Source organism: Bubalus kerabau, chromosome 23 (assembly GCF_029407905.1).
Source record: "Bubalus kerabau isolate K-KA32 ecotype Philippines breed swamp buffalo chromosome 23, PCC_UOA_SB_1v2, whole genome shotgun sequence".
NCBI classification, from domain to species: domain Eukaryota; kingdom Metazoa; phylum Chordata; class Mammalia; order Artiodactyla; family Bovidae; genus Bubalus; species Bubalus kerabau.
In genome coordinates this window covers 42,655,567-42,678,195 of record NC_073646.1, presented here as the reverse complement: position 1 = coordinate 42,678,195, position 22,629 = coordinate 42,655,567, and the positions used below count along the sequence as shown (strand labels likewise).

General features: G+C 55.0%; 1 long non-coding RNA gene across 5 annotated transcripts in view; it reads right to left on the bottom strand.

Annotated features, from left to right (window-relative positions):
* LOC129637805 (uncharacterized) overlaps positions 1 to 20,046 on the bottom strand; it is a 29,483-nt gene extending 9,437 nt beyond the window's left edge. For 2 of the 5 annotated variants that reach the window (XR_008707580.1, XR_008707581.1), the window contains exons 1-5: positions 19,889 to 20,046; positions 18,720 to 18,935; positions 16,797 to 16,929; positions 9,205 to 9,304; positions 8,114 to 8,247 (exon numbers count right to left, since the gene is read on the bottom strand). This is a non-coding gene — a long non-coding RNA (uncharacterized LOC129637805). Of the gene's footprint in view, positions 1 to 4,460; positions 5,441 to 8,113; positions 8,248 to 9,204; positions 9,305 to 10,784; positions 10,985 to 16,796; positions 16,930 to 18,719; positions 18,936 to 19,888 lie in introns of those variants that run through there. The other 3 variants (XR_008707583.1, XR_008707582.1, XR_008707584.1) reach the window with 3 other exon arrangements.
* Between the last annotated feature and the right edge of the window lie 2,583 nt (positions 20,047 to 22,629).

The window sequence follows — 22,629 nt, the reverse complement described above, 5'->3', positions numbered from 1 at the left end:
TGGGCCCCGGGCCTCGGGGCACAGGCTCAGGAGCTGTGGCCCACGGGCTCAGCTGCTCTGCGGCACGTGGGGTCTTCCCGGATCACGGGCTTAGCTGCTCTGCGGCACGTGGGGTCTTCCCGGATCAGAGGTCGAACTCATGTCTCCTGCACTGGCAGGCGGATTCTTTACCACTGAGCCACCAGGGAGGCCCCCTTCCCCTTCCTTTTCACTGGAAAAAGCAAGCGCCTCTTTCCGTGAAGGGAGCCAGCTTCAGAGCCCCTGGGGAGGCCTTTCACTGAGGACGAGATGGCTGGTGAATGCCCCCTGAGCAGACAGAGGCACTGATGGGCAATGGGAGGCATGATCAAAGGTGCAAAGAGAAAAGGAAAAAACAGATCAATTGGACTTCACAAAAATTAACAAAATTTTGTGCACCAAAAGACAGTATCAGCAAACTAAAAAGGCAACTCAGAGAATGGGAGAAATGTTTGCAAACCATGTATCTGACAAGGGATTAATATCTGGGATATATAGAGGACTAAAACTCAACAAGAAAAGAAACAAACGACCTGATTTTAAAATGGGCAAAGGACCTGAATAGACATTTCTCTAAAGAAAATATACGCGTGGCCCATAGTGCATGGAAAGATGCTCGAATCACTCATCATTAGGGCAACACAAACGGAAACTACAGTGAGCTCACACCTCACGCCTATCAGAATGGTTACTATTTACAAAGGAAAAAGAACGGGACTTCCCTCGTGGCCCAGTGCTTAGGACTCAGGGCCTTCATTGCTGGCTCCTGGGTTTGAGCCTTGGTCAGGAATTAAGATCCTGCAAGCTGCAGATAAAAAGAAAGATCCTGTGTGCTGCAACGAAGATCCAAGAGCCCGAGCGCCGCCGCTAAGACCTGTGCCGCCAAATACTAAACAAACCCTTCTGTGTGCCGCGTGCGAAGTCGCTTCACTCGTGTCCGTTTTTCTTAAACTATAAAAATAAACTAATAAAATTTAAAATAAAAATTTAAAAACAGCTCAGTTGAACTACAGCACATGCCACGCAATCCACCTGTCTAAAGTGTGTAACTTAGAGTGTGTAATTCAATGATTCTCAGTGTAGTCACAGGTCGTACAACTGTCTCCGCTAATTCCAGAACACCTTATTATTGCAAAAAGAACCCCCTCCCATGCAGGACCGACCGCATCCTGCAGCCCTGGGCAACCGTGATTCAGGTGACTGCAGTCACACAGCGCTCATGCAGCCCTTTGGCTTCTTTGATGAGGCGGCGTATTTTCCAAGTTCTCCCACGTAGCTCCTGCCCCTGCTTTCCTTCTTCCGCACATTGCAGTTTGGTTCCGGACGCCATCTTTTACCCAGCGAGGCTCAACTCTCACCTCCCCGGGTACTTTTCAGACTTAAAAGCGCCAAAATCTGGGGGTCCCACGCAGGACTACGTTGCTGTTGCAGACACCGACACTGGCGGGCTGCTGGTGACCCGCACTCTCAATAAACCACAGGGACTAAACGCCTTACTCCCTTAGACACACATCCCTAGTTTCCGTTTACTAAGGATGCTTCTCCATTTGCTCCTGGACTACGCCGGGGACCCCTGGACGTCGCGCCTCACTCCTGCCACCTTGTGGTCAGACGGAGGCATGACACCAATTTGAACAGGACCCGACCCAAGAAGCCAAGTCGGGTCAGGCTCTGTTCTGCGGGAAGCGCAGGACTTTCTTTGCCTCTTCGCCAGAGCGTGGCCAACCCCCTGTCGCTGAGGGTATCTCAAGGCCCAGAGCTGGGCTTTCTACGCACTTGGTCACATACAGACCAGGCTAGTTATCGGAGACACCCACTTGCGGTTTACAATCAGAGCGGCCAGCGCCCCATCTCGGCCTGTAGAATAACAATCTCCAGGGTTGCGACTGTGTTTTAAGAATCCCAGGGTAAGGACCATCGCGCTGACGGGGAACCCCGGCTCACATCTGTTGTGCCTGCTCCTGCCTGCCCAGCACGTGTGAATACACTAGGGTGGGAGTGGACGAGTGAGTGGCTGAATACAGTAAAGGCCTTTATCAAGCTGTTCTTTAAATTGGCATGAAATGCACATACCAACGGAGAAGGCAACGGCACCCCACTCCAGTACCCTTGCCTGGAAAATCCCATGGACAGAGGAGCCTGCTGGGCTGCAGTCCATGGGGTTGCTGAGGGTCCGACACGACTGAGCGACTTCACTTTCACTTTTCCCTTTCATGCACTGGAGAAGGAAATGGCAACCCACTCCAGTGTTCTTGCCTGGAGAATCCCAGGGACGGGGGAGCCTGGTGGGCTGCCGTCTATGGGGTCACACAGAGTCGGACACGACTGAAGCGACTTAGCAGCAGCAGCAGCAGCACATACCAAAATCAACATTTTAAGGAGAGCAATTCAGGGCTTTTAGCACACTCACAATGGTACACACCCACCACTTTTACCTGGCGGCTCCAAAACATTTCCGTCACCCCAAAAGGAGACCCCCACCATTCCAGGCACTCCCCATTGCACCCCACCCCATCCCACCCGCAGCCCCTGGCACCCAGTCATCTTCCTTCTGCCTCTTGATTCGCCTGTTCTGGACGTTTCTGAGAGATGGAATCACACACCGAGTGTCCCTCCACTGGGCTTCTCTCACCGAGCGCTGTGTTTCCAAGGTTCGCAGGCCCCGCAGCTGTCTCAGCGCTTTGCCCCTTTCCGTGGAGGAGCCTCGTTCCGCTCTGCGGATGGGCCTCATGAGTCTACCCGTCCGTCAGTGGCCAGGACCGCTTTGCACGCAGACTCTTCTTCACAGTTGGCTGATGGGGGACTTGCCGCCTGCTCTGCACTCTGCACAATGGACTTGGGGGAGCACCCGAGGGACCCCTCCTCGCAACACTGTCTTCGAGACCGGGTGGGGCTGTCTCGTCGTCCGTACAGGGTCCCCCGTGCCGGCCCTCTGCAGCCCCGGCCAGGTCATGAGGCGTGGCTCTGGCCGCACCCTTCTTGGCTGTTCTCTCACCCCCGTGGGGGCATGATGGGTGGGTGCCCCGAGCGGCGCGATCGCGGACTCGCGGGGAGCAGGTGCAGGTCCGTGCAGATGTGAACTCTCCTTGTAGTTGCAGAAGTGGCCGCCGAGGCCGTGAGGAGCCCTCAGAGCACGACCTTCGTCTCCGGCTCCGTCCTGCCGCCCGCCGGCACGGTGCCCTTTGCTGAGGTGACCCCGCGAGGGCAGTGCCATCAGCCTGGAACCTCCACAGCCCTGCGGGCAGGGGGCTTACTCTGCCTGCTGTCCTCAGCCCCACACAGCCGGCCAGCTGGGCAGGAGGCCCCAGAGCCAGCAGCAAGCCCGGCAGATCCACAGGGGCCCTGGGCCAGGGGCAGAGGCAGTCCAGGTCTCGGTGCTGGGGTCGCCCGTGGGTGAGCCAGTCGGGTGGGGCAGGAACAAGATGGAGGGACCAGATGCTTGGGGGGCCATCAGAGACCCCAGGGCGGGGCCCCGAGTCCCCGGGGAGACGCTGGTGCTCCCGTGGGCCTGGGGGCCCTTCAGCCTGCTGTGGCGCTGCCTCGACCGTGTCTGTGGTCAGGTGCCCCGACCTTCAGAGGTCAGCCGGTGCTCCTGCTGCGTCTGGTTTGCCTCCTCGGAGACCCTCCTTTTTCCTCTGACACTTTATGTTTCAGTCTGTAATTTCTTTCTTTAGAATCACCTTCCCCAAATTAAGTCACCCAAATTCCCGAGTAAGCTGAAAAGCCATTCTTCTTGCAAATCTTATATGAAGATAATTTAATATAAGGCATAAACTAATAAACTAAAGACCATATATTAGAGCAGTAGCACAGTAAAAATCAAGCCACTCTAAGAGACAGATGAACAGTGTTTTAGCCAAGGGAAAAAGAAAACGAAGTAGAAACAAGATGTAAGTTATATTCTGTGCATAAATAACTTTAAAGAGAAATAGTAAAGATGACTTCTGTAACTTTAATGTATTTGGGGAGACATTATTTAATTGCAGTAAAATAAGAGGTGGGACGTCTGGCTAAGGTTTTGCAGGATCAGGATTATGTGAGTTTCCTGAGATGAGAGGAGGGTGAGTATTGTTTTATAGGATATTTAAGATTCTGGAAGTGAAAGTGTGAGTCACTTCAGCCACATCCGACTCTTTGCGACCCCATGGACTGCAGCCCACCAGGCTCCCTGTCCATGGGCTTCTCCAGGCAAGAATACTGGAGTGGGTTGCCATTTCCTCCTCCAGGGGATCTTCCTGACCCAGGGACTGAACCCAGATCTCCTGCATTGCAGGTGGATTCTTCAGTATCTGAGCCTCCAGAGAGATACACAAAATTTCTCTTCATTTGAGTGCTACCAACTTCAGCTGGCAATGGCACCCCACTCCAGTACTCTTGCCTGGAAAATCCCATGGATGGAGGAGCCTGGTGGGCTGCAGATCATGGGGTCGCGAAGAGTCGGACACGACTGAGCGACTTCACTTTCACTTTTCCCTTTCATGCATTGGAGAAGGAAATGGCAACCCACTCCAGTGTTCTTGCCTGGAGAATCCCAGGGACGGGGGAGCCTCGTGGGCTGCCGTCCATGGGGTCGCACAGAGTCGGACACGACTGACGCGACTTAGCAGCAGTAGCAGTAGCAGACTTCAGCTGGGCAAATAGCCTAGCTCTGAGAGGCGGTCAATAGTCTTTAACACTCCTTTCAAATCTCATCACAGAATTTAGCAATAAAAAACAGCACAAAGTGTGGCACAGCGACTCCGATGCATCTCCAGAGAATTAAGCGCAGTGAAGGAAGGGCCAGCCCCCAAAGGCTATACATCGCGTGAGTCCATTCACAGAACATTCTTGAAATGGAAAATTACGGAGATGGGGAACAGATGAGCGCTGCCGGGCAGCAGGGATGGTGGCAGGGAGGTGGGCGTCGTGCAAGAGGGGGTCCCCATGGGGCTGACTGAGGCGGTGACACTGGGCCTGCGCAGGGGTGAAGCCCAGGGCCCTGAACCTGCACACGCCAGGAACACGTGAGGGGACACAGCGCACCGATGCCGAACCCTCCTTCCGTGCAGCCCTCCTGGGCCCCGTGGGGCCAGCTGTCCCAGGTAAGACGGGGGTGGGACGCACCCCCGGCTCCACTCCTGGCGCACGCGGCGGGGCTCCCTAGGACACCGCTGCCCCTCGTGTGGCGGGAGACAACAGGCACTCTTCACGGTGGGGGTGCGCTGATGCAACATTCCGGGTTTTTAAATTCAATTTTTAAAACTTCATTTGTTTGGCTGCGCTGGGTCTTCATTGCGGCATGCAGGATCTGTTGCTCCATGCAGACCTTCTGCTGCAGCGCATGCAAGGACTCTCGTGGACTCCATGGTTGTGGCGGGTTGGCTTAGTTGCTCCGTGGCACCTGGGATCACAGTTCCCCCAACACGGATCAAAGCCGTATCTCCTGCATTGCAAAGCGGATTCTGAACCACTGGACCAGTGAAGTCCTTGCATATTCTGTTGATCCCCCCATTTCCCAGTTAACGTAACAGTATGAATACTGCTGCGTGACCAAGCTAGGAAGAATGTATGTAATTGATGGTGTCATGCATGTGGCTGCACCCAGCCACCCCCGCTGCTCGGCCATCTGGGTTTTTGCCCTTCGATTTCAGAACCAAGCACTCCTGGGGGCATCCCCAGAGTGAGTCCTGCTCAGAGACTTCCTTTTCTAAGAGGTACAGGGTTAGGCAGGAAAATTGCCCAAGGCATCTGCTTGCTTCCCAAGCACAGGACTGAACTCGCCATGAGTAAGCTGGACCCCTCCTCCTGCTGGGCTCGGTTTTGTGCGGTGAAGCTGGGGGTCTGCGGAGGAGGAAGGCCTTGCGTCTAACTGCATCTGCTTTGGAAAGGTGGTTCTTCACTGTCTCGGCACGCGTGTCTCACCCAACGCCTGAGAGTCTGCCCAAGACTAGGTGCTGCTCCCAACTGTCAGGAGAGGCCGTGGGCCTTGTGGTGGGCCACACCAGCCACACTCTCCCACCTGGACCCCAAGGACGCGGACAAAGCACGTCATGGCTGAGGGGGGACTATTTTTACCTCATGAATATGCTACTTTGGGTAAACATCTGGGAGAAGATGCCTTCAGTTCCGTCTAGGAAGGCACAGGATAAATCTTACTTTACAGAAGGGTAGCAAGACCCCTATTTCTTCCTCTTCTGTGCAAAAGAAGTGGGTTAGAGTGTTTGCCGGAGCTGCTTCTGGTCCTGGGGGGCCTGGACTGGCCTTCTGAGCCCTCACCCATCCACGGGAGGAGCGGCCTGCTGGCTGGCTGTTCTCTGTGAGCCAGGAGGAACACCAAACATCCTGCTTCCAAATCGGAGTCAGGAAGAAAAGTCAGCGGGTAGAACAGGTGCAATGTGAGTTTTCCCGAGTGGCTGCACCCCATCCTGCTGCCCATGGAGGCGAGACCCTGAGATGTTGACCCTGCTGGTCTCTGCCAAGTTCCATGGCTCTGCCTGCAGGTCAGCTTGAGCACAGACTTGTGAACTTTGTGTCCAGCTAAAACATGGTTTCGTTAAGTACAGAAAACTATATGCATGTAAGATAGGAGTCTTCTCTGCTTGTAAAACTGTTCCAGGTACCAGAGAGAATAAAACGTACCGGTGTTCAACAAAATCACCAGAACTCCCACAGGCTCTGATATTCACCAGAGACAGTGGCTGCCTGCCCTGCCTGCCCGCCCAGTGATGCTGGGGGTGAGCCTTCTGGGAAGGACGGATTCTTCCATGACCATCAGAAGTGCATCTCACGGTGGGGTCAACCTTGATTGACTGAAGTCGCTCAGCCATGTCCAACTCTTTGCAACCCCATGGACTGTAGCCTACCGGGCTCCTCTGTCCATGGGATTTTCCAGGCAATAGTACTGGAGTGGATTGCCATTTAGTCCCAAAGTTGGGAAGGTTGCCTCCCATGGTCCCGCCCCTTGGGCATCAGTAACTGAATAGCCAGCTGCTAGAATTCTCAATCTTCCTCCTGAAAGCTGCCCCTTCCCATTCTTAATCGTCTTAGTCAATGGCAGCCCATTCCCCCACCTGCTCTGGCCAATACCCTGGAGACATCGATGCCTCAATTTTTCCCACCAACCTCCAATTCTATCCATCAGCATGTCCTACTGACAATATCCCAGACCCGCTGGCCACTCTCCATCTCTGTCACCATGGTAACACCCTAACCCAGGCCACCATCCTCTCTCCCAAGCCGCCTAACTGGACCTCCTGCTGTACTTAGTAAACCAGAAAGGAGAGCATGTCACTTGCCTGTTTAAAACTTTCTAGCGATTTTACATCAGTCCGGGTCTAAGCAAACAGACCCAACTTCAGGTGTGAATAACCAAGGGATTTAAGGTAGGGAGTTGACTGCACAGAGGTGAGGCAACCTGGAGGCAATGCAGCTCACATCACCGGAATCCATGCAGCTCTACACCAGAGGGACGAGGCCGGGGGCAGGGGGACGCTGCAGTCCATGCAAATTCCCTGCTGTGGCCACATCAGCCTGGGGACATGGGGCAGTGCCCGGTGCACTGGCGCTCGGTAAATGCTGGTCTACGGGATGGACGGATGAGGGAGGGAAATGGCCTTCCCGCCGGGCACCCCCTTCCAGACTCCCTCACCCATTCTGGAGGCGCGGGTGGCAGCAGTGGCCTCTCCCTGGGCGGTGGCCGCCCCGCCGGGACCTCTGCCGGGGCAAGTGCAGCCTCCACGTCAGGGCCTGGCCTCCCGTGTCAGACGTGCTCCACTCAAGTCCTGCCTCTGCCCCTGCCCACACTGCTTCTGCATCCCTGTCAGTAGGGGGACCCTAATACAGACCGCTGCCTGGTAGGGTGGGTGAGGGTCCCCAGCGGGCCCAGTCTCAGGGCCGTGCAGCAGCAGGGGTGGGGGGCGCCTCTCCAGAGGACACCCCAGCCCGCGATGCTCTGGGGACAGCTCCTTAGAGCTGGGCAGCGTGTTTCCGAGCCTGGCCATGGGGTGGCGCTGCTCGCTAGCCGTTGGCCTGGGCGGCTCTGCTCGGCCTGGACGCAAGCCCTCCTCTGCCAAGGGCGGCTCTACCCAGGGCGGTCAGCACAGGCTTTCACACTTACAGCGCACGCTGTCGTGGGCTGCCCACAGAAGGGGGACTTCTTCCAGGAGCTGGACAGGAGATCCTCTGGCAGTCTTTGCTGATGTGGATTTTGGAAACTCGGGAAGGGTGAGACAAGGTTCCAGACACAGCTCCCTGCGGAGGACGACGGGTGGCACATGGGCCTGCCACCTGGACGGCCATCTCCCCACACCTCTTGCCAGCCCTACAGACACATGGTCGGAGCACCCTGACTCTGAGCTTAGGGGGTTCAGCCTGGGTACCCAGTCTTTGTTAACTGCATTCTGGGATGAAATCTTGATTGTGGAACTGTTGACACACGTGTAGTAACTATCCCTTCTATTAAACAGTCACTCACTGCCTCTCCTGAGCTTCAAGCCCCTCACCCCCACCAGCCTCCACGAGCCCTAGCAGTCTGACTGGTTGGCACTGGGGTACAGCGCCGGCCTGAGGAGTCCGGTCCAGAACCCCACCTTGGGGTCGGAGCAGGGGCAGCCCTGACGCGGGTCCTCCAACGGCTTGGTGGACCCAGAGGTCCTGTCCCCAGAAGGAACTGCCTCCCTGCCTGCCACCCCACCCCACCTTCTGCAGGCTGTCCCTCGTGTTTGTCACCAAACTGTGGCCCACCTTGCTCCGAGGCTGCCCCTCCTGGGCTGGTGTGTGCGTGTGTGTGTCTCAGGCTTAGCTGCTCTGCAACGTGGGGTACCCTTAGCTCTCTGACCAGGGACTGAACCTGCAGTGCGTTCCCTGAGGAAGAAGGATTCCTAACCACTGGACCACCAGGGAAGTCCTGGGATCCCTTTCCTAAAATGCTAAGTTTCATGTGATCAAATATGGTTCTAATCCTCAAGCCAACAGGCAGCTGTCCAGTGAACCATCAGAGGAGCTGCTCTCAGATCCCTGGTGAGAAACACAGGAAAGCCCTCATGTCTTGCAAAGAAGAGCAGATACTTAAACGCCTAAAATTCCCGTGCACTGAGACTCCTTTCACGATGTGGCAGCGCTATATGGCAAACAGCTTGCTTCGTCTGACAAGTCAGATCTGCAGCCAGCTCGGATGGAGCTAGAAACCCCGGACTTTCTTATACAAACCTCAGCAGCAAAGGCTGCCCGCTGGCCTAAGTTGGACACGTGGCTGCCCGCGGGCAGGAGTCTTCGGCAGCTCCACGTTCCTCGGTCTGGGGTGGGCTTCCTGAGGGTGAGAAATGCTCGCTGGTAAAATGGCCTGCAAGCCCAGCTCCAGCAGGAATGGGTGGTGAGATGAGCACAGAAATCCTAGGGATGTGGAGGATTACGGTCCCCATAAATATTTATGGAGCAACAGCAGCTTCTTAGGCGGCGTGCACAGGACATCTGCCACCGAGGCCGAAACACATTCTGGATATTTCCATGCATCGACTCAAATAATGTGCTGCTTTTTTACAAAGTGAAATTGTAGCTTTAAAGTGAAGTTTTGGTCAATGGGCTTACTTCCTTCTAAATTCCTCATCTACCGAAACTGCCTGCCTCCAAGTTCTCAGAAGCAGCTCCCCGCCCCCGGATTCTGACCCCTTGCTGTCTCCTGCCAGGAGACCACCCCAGTGTCCCCCCACCCTGTCCTGGGGAGGGTGTGGGGTGTCCACCCCAGCTCCTCCTCAGCCTGCAGCCCCGGGCGGGTGGGCGTCTGGCTGGCGGTTTGCCCGCCTGCCCCAGAGTCCCTGTGAGGAGCCCGGCCTGCCTCCTGTTGTTTTGGGTTGTTGTCTCCACAGCGCTCCCGTACATATGGCACGTGGAAGCAATTAAAGCGGAGCTGCGGAGCGGCCAGTCCCCCAGGGCTGTGAGCTGCCAGGCTCCCCGCCTGGGGAGGCACCCACGCTCTCCGGAGTCAGTCTGCGCTGTTACTTTTCAAGGCTGGATTTCAACATCAGCCAACAAAAAACAGGAGTGCTTCTGTGCGAAGATGAAGCAGATCCGCAGCTGCTGCCGGCAGAGGCCACCTCCCGTCTGGAAACTGCCGTGGGCCATGGGCGTGTCCACACTACCGCCAAGGCCACGCACAGGAGACCTCGGGGCACAAAGGTCGTGAGGGCGTGTGCTTCGGCCTGTCCGCCCACGTGTCACTGGAGGAGACACCGCGTGGCACGCGGACTCCATGGGCACTCACAGCAGCTGACATGCTGTGGCCGCCACCTCCATGGCCACCATCAGGACACGTGTGCAGGCGTGGCTGCTAGGCGGGCTCTGGGCCCAGAAGGTAACAAGTTCTGGTCTCCTTTGCCAAAATGATATGTGTGCGTGATCAGTCACATCTGATTCTTTGCGACCCCATGGACTACAACCTGCCAGGCTTCTCTGTCCATGGGATTCTCCAGGCAAGAACACTGGAGTGGGCAGCCATTCTCTTCTTCAAGAGATCTTCCCGACCCAGGGATTGAACCTGAGTCTCCTGCATTGGCAGGGGGGTTCCTTAGCACTGAGCCAGCAGGGGAGTCCCCCAAAATCATGCAAAACAGAACAGGGATCGCTAGTTTTCTCTCAGCCCTGATGGGAAAAGAATCAAGCTTCCTAAGCGTGAGTTTGTGGAATGAGGCGGGGGACAGTTTACATCATCACTTGTCAAATGGCCTCCGTTTACTGACAATCGACTTGATAAGCTCCTGCATATGGTTAATTAATATGTGAACTGGACATACCTGTGCATAAGGGGTTACACCCCAGGAAGGAGCCAGAGTCTACCCAACCTAAAGCGGGCAGCGATTCACTCCCTCTGAGTATGAAGGCATATTCTTCACCGTCACGGGGGTGGAGGGGCCTGAGTACGTGAGTTACAGCAGCAAACAGCAGATGCACGGAAAACGCTGCCAAGTTCAGACCTCAGCGCCGCGTACCAACTCTTCATGACGGTGCAGAGCGGAGGGGAGAGAGCAGAGGATGAAACTTCAATAGCGATCTAGGCTGACTGAACGATGACACCTCGACTTCAGTGTTCAGGACTAGGCAAGTAACTTGCTCTGAACTTCCCAGTAACACTTCACTTTACTTCCAAACTGAAGTAAATGGCATCAGGCTGGCCAGAGGCCGAGGGGTGGTTAGTAGTCACACCCAGAGCAGGGGCTCTGCTGTTCCTGCTTCTCACCCCAGCCTTTGTGGCCAGGACGGCTCGACAAATGGTCTGGAGACAACACATGGGAGTTTCACTCCCAACCCAGCAGCCATTGGGTCATGTGTGTGTATGAGACAGAGACAGAGAGAATGACATCCTGGCTGAGCAAGTCAGAGGACCATGAGTCTCCTTCTAACTGTGCTGTGAAAAAAAGACAGAAGCTGCTTGCAGGCAGGGAGCAAAGTGTTTCTCTGGGTGGTGCGATGAGCTCGGGGTTTATTTCTACAGGCTCAAAAGTACCCAGGGCTGTCATAAACTCCAAGGTGGCGTCAGGCTCAGCTGGGCTGGGGGGGAGCCCCGGGGCTCCCTCCCTCTGGCCTGTGCTCACTGGAAGAGATGATTTGCAGCATCAATTAGAGGACAGCATGGAAGCAGAGGCACTCAGCCACGCACTTTGATTTCAGGAGATAAGGTGGTCTCTGAGACAAAAGGCAGTAACTTTGCTTTAAATACGCCCACACACAGAGGTAGAAGACAAATGTTTGGACACCAAGTGGGGAAAGAGGGGGCTGGGACGAACGGGGAGATTGGGATTCAGGTATACACACTATTGATAGAATCTGTCTCCGATGCAAGAGACGCAGGAAATGTGGATTTGATCCCTGGGTCGGGAAGATCCCCATGGAGGAGGGCGTAACAACCCACTCCAGTATTCTTGCCAGGAAAACCCCATGGTCAGAGGAGCCTGGCGGGCTGCAGTCCACAGGGTTGCAAGGGGCTGGAAAGACCGAAGCTACTGAACACAGCACACACACCAGGCGACTGACGAGCTGCCGCGCCACACAAGGAGCTCGGGCAGCCCTCCGTGACGACCCGCGCGGGGAGACGGTCCCAGGGGCGGGGTCACTCTGCTGTACACCTGAGGCTAACACAGTGTTCAGCAACTCCACTCCAATAAAGACTAATAAAAAATTGGGGGCTTCCCTCGTGGCTCAGATGGTAAAGCGTGTGCCTGCAATGCGGGAGACCCAGGTTCGATCCCTGGGTCGGGAAGATCCTCTGGAGAAGGAAATGGCAACCCACTCCAGTATTCTTGCCTGGAAAATCTCATGGATGGAGCCTGGTAGGCTACAGTCCATGGGGTCACAAAGAGTCGGACATGACTGAGCGACTTCGCTTCACTTTATGTGCCCAGAGATTTCTCTATCACTTGAGTACTTGGAAGAGAATTTGGGTATTTGGGTATCCATAGCATTTATAGCAATGGCGCCCCACTCCAGTGCTCTCGCCTGGAAAATCCCACGGACGGAGGAGCCTGGTGGGCTGCAGTCCATGGGGTTGAGAAGAGTCGGACACGATTGAGCGACTTCACTTTCACTTTCCACTTTCATGCACTGGAGAAGGAAATGGCAACCCACTCCAGTGTTCTTGCCTGGAGAATCCCAGGGACGGCAGAGCCTGGTGGGCTGCCGGCTCTGGGGTCGCACAGAGTCGGACACGACTGAAGCGACTCAGCAGCAGCAGCATTTACAGCATTAGACACAGCTCACCTGTCCCGCTATCAACTGTAAGTGTCTTATGTTTCTCTAAACCAATGTTTTCAGCTTAATTTAAATTGAGACTAGATATCACTACTACAGGGGCAGCAGAGGATGAGACAGTTCGATAGGATCACCGACTCAATGGACATGAATCTGAGCAAACTCTGGGGGACAGTGAAGGACAGGGAAGCCTGGCATGCTGCAGTCCATGGGGCCGCAGGGTCGGACACGACAGCGACTGAACGACAAATCACTACTAAAAAATTATACTTCAGGCTTTGCGGCATTCTCCATTTCTAACACACTTGCATTAACAAAGTAAAATTAATCAGAATCTTCATCCTCCTTTTGACTGAGCCAGGACCCAAAACTGCATGCCCTGAGATGCGGTGTCTGCGCCACCTGTGACCGTCCCCAGAATTGGTTTTCATCTCGTGTTTAAGCCCCTGACGAGCCCTTTATTATTTTATGTTGCGCAGTCGAGGCAGTTTACCGAGGTTCACTCCGGTTTGCCTTTTAGAGAAACCCCACTGGGGCGTCCTGCACGCCACTCTTCCTCCCGGGTTTCCTTACTTCCTCAGCAGCTCTTTCAGCCAGGCTCTGCGAGCACATGTCTTTCTGTCATTATTTCACCTACGATGGCTCAGGAGGACTGAACAGTCCCGCACTGAGGGCCACGTTCTCCCAGCGTTTTGAAGATGTCGTTCCGTTGGACCTTGGACTCCATCCTGCATTTGAGAAGCCTGCTGTCTACACCACTTGTCTGCAGGAAAGCTGGTTTCCCCTGCTCGCCCCCCGTAAGACTGACCCTCTGCCTTTGGTAACCGTGATTTCGCAGCAGACATTGGGATACAGACTTCTTTTTAAGTATCCTGCTTGGGATGTAAGTCTTATGAACACACGAAGGTATTTCCTTCATCGCGTCTGTGAAATCCACAGGCACTCCCTCTGTTCCACTTCCCACCCTCTCCTGGGAGGCCTGTCGGGTGGGTGGGGGTCACCTAGGTGGCCTCCATTCTTTATCTTTTCCATGCAATCCTGTCACCAGCCTCCTGGTCCCTCTGCCCTCCTCCCGCCCTCCCGGGCTCCATTTGGGTTCCACGCACAGAAATCACTGGAACTTCGTTTTTACTCCCAGTTCCCGCTGTTCCTTTATTGCTCTCAGAACACCTCACTCATCACAGAGGTGCATTTAACACTTGGGAATCTGACTGAGTTTTCAGAAACATCAGGAACAAACACCCAGAATTCTGAAAGAAAAAAAAAGTTTCCCCAGGGAACCTCATAAAACAGAGTCCCGTTTATAGACTCTCTCTTAGACGTCCTGTGTTCTCCTGGCAGGAGCCCCACCTCGTTCAGGCCTGGCCTCATTTATTTTGGTCCCACACACACGAGCTTATTTTGATAAGTGCACTAATGCTCCCACACTCTGACAGGTGAGTCGTCATCACCCCAGCTCCCTAGTGGTCACCAGCGTCCATCACCTCCTGCGAGAAGGTGGACCTCGCTGCCCACGGGCTGGGGTCTGTTCTCTGCGATCAGCTCTCTGGCAGTTGAGCCTCTCAGGATGGTTCCCTCCAGAGAAAAAATCTTCATGAGCAATGTGTGAACACCCTTCCTAAACCCCACACTCCCCCTAAGCGGGACGGCAGGCTGTCCTTGGCCTCTCCATGTGTCCGGGGTGGGACCCCGGCTTCCAGCTTCCACACCAGCCGGTAGGCCCCTCCTCTGTGGCTTTGTCTGAGGCCAGAGGGGGGCTTCTGTCCCAGCTGTGGGAACGCGCCCAGAGCTGGGAGAAGCTGCTCTACATAGCACTCCCAGGAAGCCCCCACCTTCACTAGGTTTGGATTTCCGTGAGTCTGGACACCTCTCACGTCCAGATGGTCTAATTAGGCAACACGCTGGCTTTCAAAGCACTGGGAGCCTCAGCTCTGAGCCTCCCAGCCCTTCGTCCTGAAGATTCCAGTCGGAACAGAGGGTGGCCAGTGGAGGGCAGGTCAAGGACTGAGAACCAAGCCTTGGTCCAGACAGAAGTCCATTTGTCCCTGGGCTTCCTCCTCCGAAGGAAACGACCCCAGAGTGTTCCTGGGATAATGCTGAGGGTGGGGAGGTCAGGGGAGGGGAGTGGGAATCCTTGCTGGCTGGCCGGATGCCAGAGTGAAGCCCAAACACCTGGGCACCAGATGTGCCTTGGGCTTGAGGCCCACTGTTGACCGGCGGCTGCACTTTCCACCCAGAGCTGAGCTGCTGGGCCGGGATGCTGAGGACGGGCACCCGAAGCCAGCACCTTCCTGCCATCCCCCTTTTCTCCCACCTCAAGGCTGCGGCTCCCGGCTCACCTGCTGACCACAGCAGACTTCAGCCCGGACGCCCAACACCAGAGCTCGGTGCTCGCTGCACTGATTCACCTCCTGTTTCTGTGGAATTTCACTGGAGGGAGACGCACTGCTGAGTCTACTAGGAAGGTGGGCCGCGCCACAGCCATGTAGAGGTAAGGCGAGAAGCCACCGGCGGGCCACGCTGCCCTGACCAACGGCCACTTCCGGACAGCCAGGCGTGCGTGGCAGCATCTGCTGCGCTGGAGTTGCCAGGCCAGGGCGACGCAGAAGGTGAAGGCCACCGCAGCTCTGCTCTGGCTCGGGGAGCGGCTGGCTCCGTGCAAGCGGGGCAGGTTCTGCCCTCCTCCTGGCGGGGTCCATGCCTGGCTGCCCGCTCCTGGGATAACAGGCTTGGAGGAAAGGCAGCCTGAGCGCGTGCCTGCTATTTTGCCTTCGCAGGCACTGGGCATGTCCCCTCATCTCTATCTGTGAGGATGACAGACAGCAACCCAGGCTTTCCAGGACCCAGGGCATTGGGAAAGCAGGGTCCAGTACACTCCCTCGCCTGTCCTCACCTCCGGGGTCCCCGGGGCCTGTCCCCTTGCAGGGGTTTGCTCTGTGGTTGAAGTGTTGGAAGATTTTAATGTACTTCAGTTTAAAATGAGCAAGTTTAGGGTGGAAAATGGACGTGGCTGACAGGAATGTCCATACTCTGCCAGAAAGCACCGCAGGGGCCTGGCGCCCCCTGGGACGTGCGTGTCAGGAGAGTGGAGGCACATGCGGCCCACAGGAGTCTCCCAAATCCTCCCTGAAGGAGCTCCGCAGGCGAGCAGCCCACCAAGGCAGGCGGCTGCTGTTCCCATCATCCCCCCCCACCACATCACGCCCACGGCCCCGACCTGGGACGGGGAGGAGCAAATTCACTATGTACAAGCGAGAGAGCAGAAAACACAGAGAGTGACCACCTGACCCAGCAGCTCCACTCCCAGCTCTGCACCCAAAGAACGGAAAACCAGGCCCCACACACACACATCCACACGTTCACAGCAGCTGTGCACAAAACAGTCAGAGGTGGAAAGAAATGTCCACAGCAGGTGATGGACAAACGGGCTAGCCGTACACACACTGGGTGGTGACTCGGCCAGAAAGAGGAGCACAGCCCTGACACACGGCCATGAGCCCTGAAAACACGATGCTCCGTGACAGAAGTCAAAAATACAAGGCCGCATGGTGAGCGATTCCATTATGTGAAACACCCAGAACAGGCCAATCCAGAGACAGAAAGATAAGCGGCCGCCAGGGGCTGGGAGAAGGGCAACCGAGAGTGACCACTAATGGGCCCAGGGCTCCTTGGGGACGAGGAAAGAGGTGTGGGCGGAGGTGGTGGTTGCAGGCTGTTGTGATGGTATTGCCCGTGTTCGCTGTAAGATGGTGCACTTCACATTATGCAAATGTCACCTTGCGAAGGCCACTGCAGGACTCCCTGGCGGCCAGCGGTTAAGACTCCAAACCTTCAATGCAGACTGCGTGAGTTTCATCCCTGGTTGGGGAACTAAGATCCCACATGCCACGTATCAGGGCCAAAAAAACAAAGAAACCACTTCACAGAATTATGCATCTACTCCAAAGACAAAACAATTCCACCACTGCGTGAAAGAGCAGATCTGTGTGTCTCTCTGTGAGATCACCTCAGACGGAGCAAAGCAGAACGTCGCCTGAACCCCCCAGATGAAGACAACCCACCTGGCAAGCCTCCTGTCGGCTGGAAACTTCTTCCTGGTCTGAACCAGCAACATCTCTCTCGCCGAACTGCTCTTTTTCTGATTTGGCTTGTTTCACATTTGAAGTAGCTTGGGATCAGCTCTAATATTTTTTGCTTTAAAAAGTAGTAAAAATTAATTAATCTACAACTGCACTGATAGCAAAAGTTAATAGAAATTTTAATAAAAGCACCACCTCAATAAGCTTCCCCATTGTTCTAATAAATGAAATAGTAGTTTAGAACTGTAGATAAAAAAATTAATAAAACAGCAGAGACTCGGGACCACGAAGCTCAAATAACGGGACGCAGCCTCTGCTCAGCCCCTCCAGTCGGAGCGCTGAGGGGCGCCCTCCGCGTGCAGCTCTCGTTTCGTGCTGCGTATTGGAAATGTTCCCCAACGTTTAACGAATGTGCCTTGTTTGGTGGCTTATTTTGAATTATTCTGAGACATTTACCCAATACCAAAGAGGCTTGGTGGCAACTTTAGCAGCCGAGCGTCCACACTGTGGTGATATATTCACAGAGAAAGTAGGCAGGGAGAGTTCTTTAGGAAAACCCAGACTCTCAGCCGCGAGCATCGGGAAAGCTGGGCTCTAAATGCCCTGGAGGCCAAGTCTCCGTGTGGTTTCCTAGGGGGAAGGAAAGGGTGTTTGTCTGACCGCTTTTTCTTTCCAGCACTGTGACCGGAACTTAAGGGTGGGGGAAACCACTGACCCCAGGGAAACAAAAACAGGCCTCGTTTTCCGGGACAGGGGCCTCTGGGTGCAAAATCAAACGGGAATGTTTCAACTTGGGTGGAATGTTTTAAAAGGTGAGGAAGAGTGGAAATGAAAGCTGTAGGGAAGAGGAAAACCTTTGTCAGTTGGTTTTAATGGAGACAGCTTTTCCTTGCTAAATGCCAGCACCAGAACTTAAGTGAATTTAAATGTTTAAACATAGGGGCGTTCGCTGTGCTGAGCACACAGAGAGGAGGAGGAGTGTCACCTCAAGGGCCACGAAGGGGCAGAGGGCAGAAACCCAGGCCTCCCAAGGCAGCGTCCACACCTGCAGGGCTGCCCCCGGCCTGCCCAGCGCCCCCCAGGAAGGTGAGTGGGGCTGTCCTCTGCGGCAGACGGACTGCTGAAAGGGGATCCCTGGGCCCCTCCTGGGCCACCTTTACTCCCTCCCCAGAGAGGGGGCCAGAGAACCAGAGGGGCTCCTTTAGAAATAAGCACATTCGGAGGAACAGAGAAAGCCATAAGAAAGCCTCCACGGGCTTCTGTACCTGCAAAAGCTCTGAGACCCCAAGCCTGGGGGCCAGCCCTCCTGGAGAAAACCTGAGAAATCTCTTTAAAATTATGGAAAATTTCAACTATGAACGCAAGCGCAGAGACTTAATAGCATGAATCCCCGTGTACCCACCACAAGGGCACTCCCCTCTCCGCTCTCCTCTCTATCGCAGGGAAAATGTACACGGCATACAAGTTACCATCTTGGCATTTTTCCAGGGTGCAGTTCAGGAGCAGTAAGTACATTCATGCTGCTATGCAGCCATCACTGCCATCACCTCCAGAACTTTCTCATCTTCCCGAACTGAGACTGTCCACGTTTGACACTGAGCCCCGCTCCCCCAGCCCCTGGTCCCCACCCCCTACTTCCTGTCTCCGCAACCCTGACTCCTCTGGGGACCTCACAGAAGTGGGGTCACGCAGTGTCTGTCCTGTGTCTGGCTGCTCTCTCTGAGCATCACGTCCTCAAGCGTTATCAACCCCTCCACTGGTTTTTAGGCTCAAGAAATTCTGAATCCCAGAGAAACACAATCCTCAGTTCAAGCCGCACTGCCTTTCCTTTCCTTAAGAACAATGATGACGCTTTCCCCAACTCTCCCCCAGTATAAATTCACTCGGCCCTCACAGCCAGCTCACCCTGCAGCTGAGCCGGGCACGTGGGGCTCAGGGAGGCCCAGAGGCTCCTCCAGCATCGCTCAGACAGCGGCGGCCGGACGCAGAGGGCTCCTGTGTGGGCTCTGTCCCAGGGCCCTTTTCGCCTCCCACGGAAGGACGGTTTCACTTCTGCAGAATCCGTCATTAGGTCATCTGGTCGAGGACTTTCCCACGCGTAGGACAGTGGGCTCCTGGGGCCTGCAAGACGACCACAGGGGGCACACAAACAGGCAGTCTTCAATAAGCGTCACTTATCTCAAGCGTCACTTACCTCTGTGTGAGAAAAAGCAGCGGGCACGTTGAACTTGGGATTTCACAGACTTGGTCGAGGGTGAGGCTGAATTAAAAAGCAATTCTGGGGAACTCCCCCGCGGTCTAGCTGTTGGGACTCACCACTTCTACTGCGAGGGACCCGGGCTCAATGCCTGGTGAGGGAACTAGATTCTACATGTGGCAACTAGAGTTCATACGCCACGACTGAAAACCCCACATGCCGCAACTGAGGCCTGGGCAGTCAAATAAAAATATTTTTTAAAAAAGCAATTCTGGGGTATTCCCTGGTGGTCCGACGGTTAGGGCCTGGGTTCAATTCCTGGTTGGGGAACTAAGATCCTGCAAGCTTCAAGGTGCAGCCAAAAAAATTTATTAATTTTTTAAAAAAGCAATTCTGCTTGAAGTATATTTAAAGAGAAAGAGAAAATACACCCTGGTGTGTGCATACACTACAGCAAGACTTCAGTGACTGACATCTGGGAGATACTGAGTCCAGGGGGCTTTCTTCTCTGGAGAGTGAACAAAGACAAGCCCCCGCCATCCGGGACGGCCCCCCAGGAGCCCCGCGCTGTCCCAGAGCAGCAGCCCCGACAAAGCCACCCTCTGGGGAGCCACGGGGGGACACACCTCACCGCGTCCACCACAGACGAGACGGGACCACAGGGGAGAGGCCTCCTCTCCGGGCGAAGGCACCCGGAGGCGCCTCCCAGCCTGGGGGTTCACCAGGTCACCCCGGTCCAGGAGGACCCTGCTGCCGCGCCCCGGGCCTGCCTCAGCCCCTCGAGGCCCGCAGCCCACTTTCGGGCCCGGCCTCCCAGCCCTCACCCCTCGACTCCCAGGCGCACCCTCTCCCTCCTGCCACGAGCTCTGCACCCCACCTGCAAGCTGGGTCCTGGAGGTCTCATCCACGAGCAGGGCGGCTGGGACAGGCCACTGCCCGGAGCCCCGCACGCCAGCCTAGGCCAAGCGCACCCGCAGGCCTTCCCGTGTCTCCGGGGGCGGCCCCGCCCCTTCCGGTTGGCGCCCCTGGACTTCCGGCTCCTCCTCTGTGTCTGGTCTGCTGTAGGCGTTGGGTCGCAATCATCTCCGTCTCAAGGCCTGTCGCTCATCACCCGTCACACACAGCCTCCCCGGCCCCACAAGGCCGTTCTCAGTGACTTCGAGGGGAAGCTTCATAATCCATGTGAAGCTCCCCATGGCTGAGGTGTGGGGGTCAGCTGGACACTCCCTACCCCCCCAAACTCGGTCAGGCCCGAGCTTTAATTTGGTCGAGTTTTTGAAAGCAAAGGCTGGCTCTTTAGTAATGAAGACGCCTTGAGAGTGGGCGTGGTTCAGCCGCTACACAGGACACACTGGACACCTGAGCCTGGACCCTGGGCCCATCTGACTGGTCAGAGGAGGAGGGGTGACTGGTTCTGACCCCCTCCCCTGCTTGCCCTCGTCCGTAGGTCCAACAATCAAACAAGTCATGTGTCCTGGAATCAGACTGGCCGAGGTAAAGCGTCCAGGACTTGGCCTCCTGCCACACCACCCCACCCCCGCCCCCCCACTCCGAGTAGCCTGCAGGGGAGCGTGTGCCAGTCATTCTCGGGGCCAGGAAGCATAATGAGGGCCTGGGTGAGCCCGAGGAGGGGCGCCTCTACCCCACTGGCTTCTGGGACCAGAATCCTCTTCCCAAGGTCTCCCAGGCTCTCTCTTTCTTGCCACCACTGTGTCCCTGGGATGGAAGGCTTTCTTCTAAGGAGGACAACAGCGAGCCACTGAGAGCAGCCTCTTGTTCCTGCAGGAGCCTGGGGATAAGCACGGTGGCCATGTGGGAAGGCAGGAGCAGAAAGGCCGTGTGGAATGACTTGAGTTGTAAACCTGGGCGTCTCTCTGTCATCTCAGCTGCCATCCGCTGGGACAGGGCTGAGTCCTAGCTGGTGCCCATGCCCCAGTGGGCATGTGGTTCCTTCTCGTGGACCTGCGGCCTCTCTGTCTGGATTTCTCCTCGGGCAGCTTGCAACTCAGGGTGTCTGCAGCCTTTAACTTCGAGTTAATTCAGGCTGTCAAGTAGTTCTCCGTTTTCTCCTGGTGGGTGGAATAAAACTGACGTCTGACTCTCTAGCCAAGTCAGAGACTCATAAACTCTGCCTTTGTTTATGAATTTCTTCAGAGCCATTTAGACATTCCCGGCACCCCCCCCCCTCCCCCCGGCTGCTGCCATGAATCAGAAACTTCTGGGCAGCAATGAGCTCAGACTGGAGTGGGCAGGGGGGCTGAGGGGGGCGGCCACCTGAGTCTATGCTCTCCTACAGACTTCCGTTCTGTCGTCTCCAGTGCTTGCCTCAGTTTCTCGTGTGCGGAGTCGCTGGATGGGCTCTGCTGAGAATTAATTAATAAATGTCCATTAAACGTTCGTAGGGTGAGTGCTCTGCAGCTGCTAAGTGGTATTAAATAATTACAACCTCAAATGAGGAGCTATTGTGTTGTTGATCCGATGCATGAAAATGTTGTGCTGTGTCTTTTCACAACGCCTTTATTTAACGAGAGTTGATCTTGGCAATTTGGTTTATTTTCTCAGCCCTTTTAATTTCAGACTCAGGGGTTATTAGCAGATAACTGCTCATTTCTGCTGTAAATCAAGAAAATGCTCATTAGAAACCCAGTGCTGTGATTGCTAGGAGTTTGGGCTCATAAAGAATGGGATGATGACAAGATTTGGTGCTAAAAATGAGCTACATTAAAAATTTTTTTCTTTGTTTTTGTTTAGGGAAAACTAAATGGCCTTTTCTGAAGTGAACAACTTCTTAATTGCTTTGAAATCCAAATCATAGTTGACGAAGCTCCATGGACATTGAGGATCACACTGGCCTCAGGGCTGGGGAGGATGGAGTTACGGATGGAGGAGCCTCCCCATGGCCACTCTGGGTGCCCAGACTGCTCCGCCGGTGTTGGCATCTCACTGACGGGACGGAAAGGTGTGGTTTCCACCAGGCTGGAGCAGATGGCACACACAGAAGCAGATAGAAAACAGAGAGGGCCAGAAGTGATCTTAGGACCATGTCTATAACTCACAGTCGTAAGGTTGCCAGGGATGGGGGTATTGCCAGCGAAGTATTGGGAGTTTGGGGTTAGCAGATGTGAACTGGTAAAATAGGATGGATTAACAACCAAGTCCTCCTGTAGAGCACAGGGAACTCTATTCAGTATCTTGTGATAGACAATAATGGGACCATAATAGGAAAGAACATACGTATATATGTGTGACTCAGTAACCTTGCTGTACGGTAGAAATGAACACAATGCTGTAAATTAAAAAAAAAAACAAAGAGTGCTGATGTTTAAAACAGATGTCCCCGGTGGGGACAAGTGGCCATGTTGATCCACAGAGAGAGTTTTTAGGCCTGACCCCCACATTCCTCATTTATACAGTCCTTCCCAGACTGGTAGAATTTCTTTTTGCAAAATTATCCTTGTCTAATCCATAGAGACGAAAGTGGATTAGTGGTTGCCAGGGGCTGAGGGGGGAGGGGCAGGAGATGGGGAGTGACTGCTAATGGGTGTGGGATTCTTTGGGGGGCGATGACAGTGTTCTGGAATTACCGGCGATGGCTGCTCGGCTCTGTGAACGCGCTGA